The sequence below is a fragment of the Triticum urartu genome, chromosome 6 (genome assembly GCF_003073215.2).
Source record: "Triticum urartu cultivar G1812 chromosome 6, Tu2.1, whole genome shotgun sequence".
Classification (NCBI taxonomy): domain Eukaryota; kingdom Viridiplantae; phylum Streptophyta; class Magnoliopsida; order Poales; family Poaceae; genus Triticum; species Triticum urartu.
In genome coordinates this window covers 207602592-207609017 of record NC_053027.1, presented here as the reverse complement: position 1 = coordinate 207609017, position 6426 = coordinate 207602592, and positions in this window count along the sequence as shown.

Below are 6426 nucleotides of genomic sequence, written 5' to 3'. Positions count from 1 at the left end.
ATATAAGCATGAGTGATAGCTATATGAGATGAATATCTGGATTAAAGGGGATCAAATATTTAAACTGGAGATCACGACATCGATAATATCATAACGCAAATTGGTGTATCAAACATGCATATTCATTTGAATTTGGGCACACGTGTAATGTTATATAGTTTATCAATATTGGTGATCCATAGATTCTTCAATTACAAACAATGCATGGTTTATATGCAATTAATGTCTAAACGGGATTACACTATATGTTGCGTGTGTGAAACACATTATACATGTTTGAGAAGTAAAAAAACCCCGCATGAAACACACATTAATTGGAGACAGTTAGCGAGGAATGCATACATTGGATTTCAACATAAAGTGGTTTCAAATATTTGAAAATCCAAATTGATGGATACAACCTTATGAATCTGAGATCATGCCATTTGTAAACCATATTTATGTATAAATGGTGTTGTGCTTTTGAAAGTATATATAAAAAATGATGTATATAGAATGTAATTCCAATTGAAAATGGATCCCGCACGAAAAAAATAGAATACAAACGGGATTCGAATTGAGTTGGCATGGTAAACGTGCACTCTGCAAAATTTGAACGAAGCGGGGAAAGTCGCAGTAACCGCCCGAAACCAAAATCTGCGAGATGGAAATCACTACTGCCTATCCCTGCCACGCAAAGCCTATCTGCTGGATTTCTATAGGTTTCGATAGGGGTAGGTTTGTAATTTCACCCAAACGTGACGTAACCTCCTCTCACCCAGATTCGAACACGGTGGGTGCCAAAGCACAGTGTGTCCTCGGCCGAAATCGACTCCCTCCCCGATTCATATTCATACACGGTGGGCGCCAAAAACAAACTCTCATCGACAAATATTCGGTGTATGCGAGATTACCGTCCTATCCCCAACCGACTAATGTTGTTGTGATGTAGTAGAAATTTGAAACAGGGGCTAAGTTTGTAACTTTCCTCGCATTTGAGACAAGCGCGCCCTGAATACATGGTTCCCCGCTTCCTCTCTACCCCCCTTTTCCCCATTCGTACTCCGTGGGCGCCAAAACACCCTCTCCACCCCACCCTCCTCCGTCTGCCACCGTCCGCCACCCCATCCACCGCTGTCCTCCTCCACCATGCCGGAGTTGATACCCCGACGCCGCCGTCCATTACAAGAGATCGACCTCTCTCATCCACGGCTACGGACCGGGATCCTTGCATCCTGTCCTCTCGCTTCATCCCCGCCGTTGTCCACCTTGCCGGCGCCGCTCCTACGACCGTCTTGTCCACCGCACCCCACCGCCACCGTCTACCCTCCTAGATCTGCTTCCATGCCGCCGACAGCCATCGCTATCGCAGCACCGTCAAATTCTCAGTAGATGCGTACACGGCGCCGCACCAGAGGCGGTACTCTTTCGTATCTGCTCAACTTATTTATCGCAGCAAGAAAATAGATCGCCACTGCTTTACTCTAATTTCTTGTCTTGGTTGCAAAGTTGCCTTTGTCCGGTTTGCACCTTCAGATCCGCCATGGCACGCTCAACACTATACTCCCAATGCTTATGGTTTTCCCCTTTTATATTCCACACTAGTTAAATCACAGTAGACTAAATTTCAAAATTGGGTCAGTCGATTTTTTAGAGCTCGTCGGAGTTCGCTGGTGCGGTCGAAGGGGCTCGGGTGGTTGTGGGGCCTCGCCGAACAAAGAAAACTCGACGCGGGTGGGGGGGGGGGGGGGGGGGGGGGGGGGGGTGGCGGAGGAACACAAGCGGTGGGGGCCGGTGGTCCGGCTGGCGGCCCGTGCGGTGTTCTGTATGGGAAGAATCAGAGACGAGGAAGAAGAAGGGTTAGGAGAAGTAGGATCTTCATCCAACCTCCTGAAATGGTCGAGAGACAGCTGGGAGTTGCATTCTTAATGTGCTCTGGTTCATCATGTGTGGGCACTGCGCAACCAACATTTTATTATCCAAAATCTGCTTGCTCTTCTTTACCATGTTCCTCTTCCGTTCTTTAATATGTACTCTCTCCGTTCCTAAATACAAGTCTTTGTATAGATTCCACCATGGACTACATATGGAGCAAAATGAGTGAATCTACACTCTAAAATGTATCTGGATACATCTGTATGTGACCCATAGTGGAAATCTCTACCAAGACTTATATTTTGGAACAGAGGGAGTATGATAGTAGTACAGTATGTTCCTTGTATTGAAGATGAGCATGGACATTTGCAGTGTAGAGGTCTATACGGTCGGTTGTGATGGACACTTTGAGCCTCTTTGATTCGTCGGATCTTGTAAACATAGGAATAGGATTTGTAGTGGCCTGCCCACTTGAATGCTATAAGAATAGCAAGGAAATGCGGGGAGCTGTGTTGCCTTTGAGAGTTATACTGATATTAACAGTACCGCACCTTCACTTGAAGAGAGCTGGTATCCGAATCCTTTCTAGCCATACCGGCAATACTAGCACATATATTCCAGCAAGTTCCACTCTGCTAATTTTACTCTGATGCTTAAGGTTTTCCCGTTATATCTACACTATGATCTGTGTAGCTGCTTTGTGTCGCACTAGCAGCAGTCCACTCTTGAAGCTAAACACTGCAATGACTTACAAAATTGGCACCAAGGCATTGAGTGCCATTCTGGATGCAATGAAACTCATACGCTCCCCACCTGTTGATTCTTGTTCAGAATATGATCCTAATGACTATTCTAACCTCAAGGAGTCAAAGGCGGATGGCCTGTCATGTTCACCCATCAAGGTGCCTGTTCTAATTTGGCAATGTTTTATTGATTGCGGGTATCTTGCATATGTTGTCTTGCATTTCTTCTACTTTGTTGCACCGCCATCTGCTTAGTTTACTCATCATATATGTCGAGATGCCATGCCCATCCATTATCAATACATATTCCATCTGTCATCATACCATGTTTTCCCACTCAAATGCTGTTCTTGTGCATCAGACATCAAAAAGGAAGAGGGTGATTGCTGAACCTGAAGGAGCACCAGCAAAGTCCTTGAAAAACATGGTGGTGCCGGAGAAATCAGACAACACCCCACTTATATTGGCTGTACAACCAGTGACACAAAACGTAGGACCGACTCCAGCAAACTGTACCCATACTTCACTGGCCACACCACTAGCCCCACCACACAGGACCTGCACTCCAGCAAAAGGTATACTGATTTCATTTTCCATAGCACTAGCTGTACCATAGAAAAATCCCACTCCAGCAAAAAGTACAGCAAGTCCACCGGCCGAAGACCTATCCCAACTACAGAGATGGCCAATTCCTACAGATTGGAACCCCATTCCATTTATTCCCAGTTTAAAAGACAATGCTTTCAATGTTGTTAGGGACTACATGCATATATTCCCATCATGGGAAGATTATTGTGAAGACAAACACCATTTTCACATCTTCCTGTCCAACTTATGTGTAAGTGCTATTATTCATGGTTATTATTTTCCTGTTTTCTGCTGATTGAACACATCAATGATTTACATTACATTGTTGTAACTAGGCGAGGGTCAATCTGGATAGTCATGACGAGCAAAGCTTGCTTGTGCTTTTCAAGGAAGCATTGCAGCAGTATCGGTGTTACCTAAGGAAATCACACTTTGATGGCAAGTCTATAAACGAATTTCCGGTGAAGTCTCCTATGCTAAATTTAGAAGACATTGAATGGAAAAACCTTGTTATGCACTGGTCTCGTTCCCAGGATGAGGTACTCTCTATGAAATCACATGACAATTTGAACTTCTACTTTTCCGCATGTGCCTTACGGATCTTTTTTGCAGGAAATCTGCTTGAAGAAGAATTCCAGTTTGACAAGAACGATAGGATATCGCAAATATGTTGCCCGCTGCTTTGCTCTTGTTAGTACATGTTGTTCTGTATCACTGTACTTGCATACATACCTGGTTCATTATGTGACAGCAGTACTCATGATAGCTTGCTTATCAATTGTTCGCTCCAAATTATCTGATCTGTATGAATGGTTACATTAGTGTAGAATATATCCAGTGCCAATGTTTTTTAGCTCTGCATTGTTCTTGTAAGTACATGATGTCCTTTATCAGTGTACTTATAATGACAGGTAGTTGTTCATGTACCATCACTCTGCAGCTTATTTTCCTTTGCCCTCTATTTTCTACACATCAGATATATATTTACTCTTACCATAAGGTTGGTACTGAAGAAGTTTAGTTGTGCATTGCTCTTGGCTGTACCTTTTGCCTGTATCGCTGCCCTTACATTTATAGCTACTTGGTTATGTAGCATCACTCTTCATCTTATCTTAAATATTCTCCATTTTTTCGTATATTATCACATCTATATTTACTCTTAACAAAATGTAGAATAAAGGCAATGCTTTTGAAGAAGATTATGTGGTAAACTTCTTGAATCCCCCCCATCAGCATGGCAAGGCCTTTATAGAGCCTGTCTTCACCAATAATGTAAGTTTGTCCATCTCAAGCCTTCAAACTTTGTTGTATATATTTGGTTAGGCATGACTGCAACAGCTGTTTATTTTTGGTGTTTGCATCAAATTGCTTGTTTAAAGTTTATTATATAGTTCATAAACAAAAGTTTGTCCTTTCTCAATTTAAGTTTTCAGTTGTAAAACCAAGTTCCTTCTTCATACCATGTAAATTAAACTATACAGAGCAAGTGATCTTCTTTTGCACTGCATGTATGCTTCTGTTCTTCATCCGTAATCCAGTGGTGTGGTGAACCTACCCACTACAGCACAATGTCATATTCTGCAATGTCTTAACTATGAACAATGTCATATCATTCTACTATTATTTAAACTGTCTCTTTATTTGCCAATCTGAAATGGTATAAATTGACAGCACACTAACCATTGATACTTATGAGTTCTTGATCTGTAATCCAGTGGTGTCGTGAAGCTGCCAACTCCTTCACAATGTCATTTCCTGCCATGTCTTGACCTAAACAATACCATATTGTGTTAATGCAATTTTAAACTATGTCACTTTATTCGTCAGTAAGAAATGTGATGAATTGTCAGCACTGATACTTTTATGTGCAAAACCTGTCATATGTCTGCTTGTTTATCTTTTAGAGTGAGGAAGATATAAGTGTTGAGCAAGCGCAGTCTCATCGTCTTGCTCAGCTGCTTGCGCTGCAGCTCCCCAGGAGGGCTAACCTTTCTTGAACTCTATTGAAGTGTTGTCGGTATTGTATATTATTTTGTCGGCGTGTTTATTTGCACTGGTGGCGATCTTTGATGCCCAATGTATGTAATCTGCTGTCTGCTTGTGCTTTATTATCATAGTGGCGAACTTTGATGCCCAGTGGATGTAATATGTCGTAATTTATTTATTGTATAGTCTACGTTTTTTCTTATTCATGATGCTGTAGTTATTTTACTGTATATATATCCTGTCTTCGCAATAAACTGGCCAAACCATAAAATTACGGTACATAATCGGGCCGTCATGCAATCACGATGTAGGTTGGGCCTGAAACGTGTCGAACAGCTCACGGGCCGGTAGCAACCCGAAATGAACCCGGCCCATGATTGTGCGAATCAAATCACGGGCTTTTAACAGGCCAAAATTGTCTCGGTCCTTGTTTGGCCCAATCAGATATCGGCTGCGAGCAGGGCGGATGCAAACCGGGCCGTAGTTAGGCCCAACTATATGACGGACTTTTAACAGGCCGAAATTAATATAGGGCCGAAATGTTAAACGGGCCCTTAAGAGGCCAAAACTAATATCAGGCTGAATTACTAAGTGGGCCTTTAGCAAGTGGGCCCAAAAGCATAGTGTCCAGTTGATGGGCTGAATCTGATATGGGCCATAATTGAGCTGAGCCCAAAGCCTCTTAAAGGGCCGGACCTGATCTGGGCTATAATTTGGCCTAGAACGTGGTAGGCTTTTAACGGGCCGGATCTCATATGGGCCACTATTAGGACCGGAGCGTGGCAGACCATTAATGGACCGGATCAAATATGGTCCGACATTTGGCCCAAAACATGGCAGCCAGTTAATGGGCCGACCTACTAGGTCCTCAAAATCTTGTGGGCCTACAGCTGGGCCGACCCATTAATGTCGGCGAAATCTCGTGGGCCTTTAGCTGGGCCGGCCCATTATGATCCGCAAGAATCTTGTGGGCCTTTACCTGGGCCGGCCCATTATGACACACAAAAATCTTGTGGGCCTTTACCTGGGCCGGCCCATTATGGCCCGCAAAATCTTGTGGGCCTTTACCTGGGCCGGCCCATTATGGCCTGCAAAATCTTGTGGGCCTTTAGCTGGGCCAGCCCATTATGGTCCGCAAAATCTCGGCCTTTAGCTGGGCCGGCCCATTATGGTCCGCAAAATCTTGTGGGCCTTCAGTTGGGCCGGCCCATTTAAACTTGATGGGCCGGTCCACGTGTCAACATATCATAGGCGC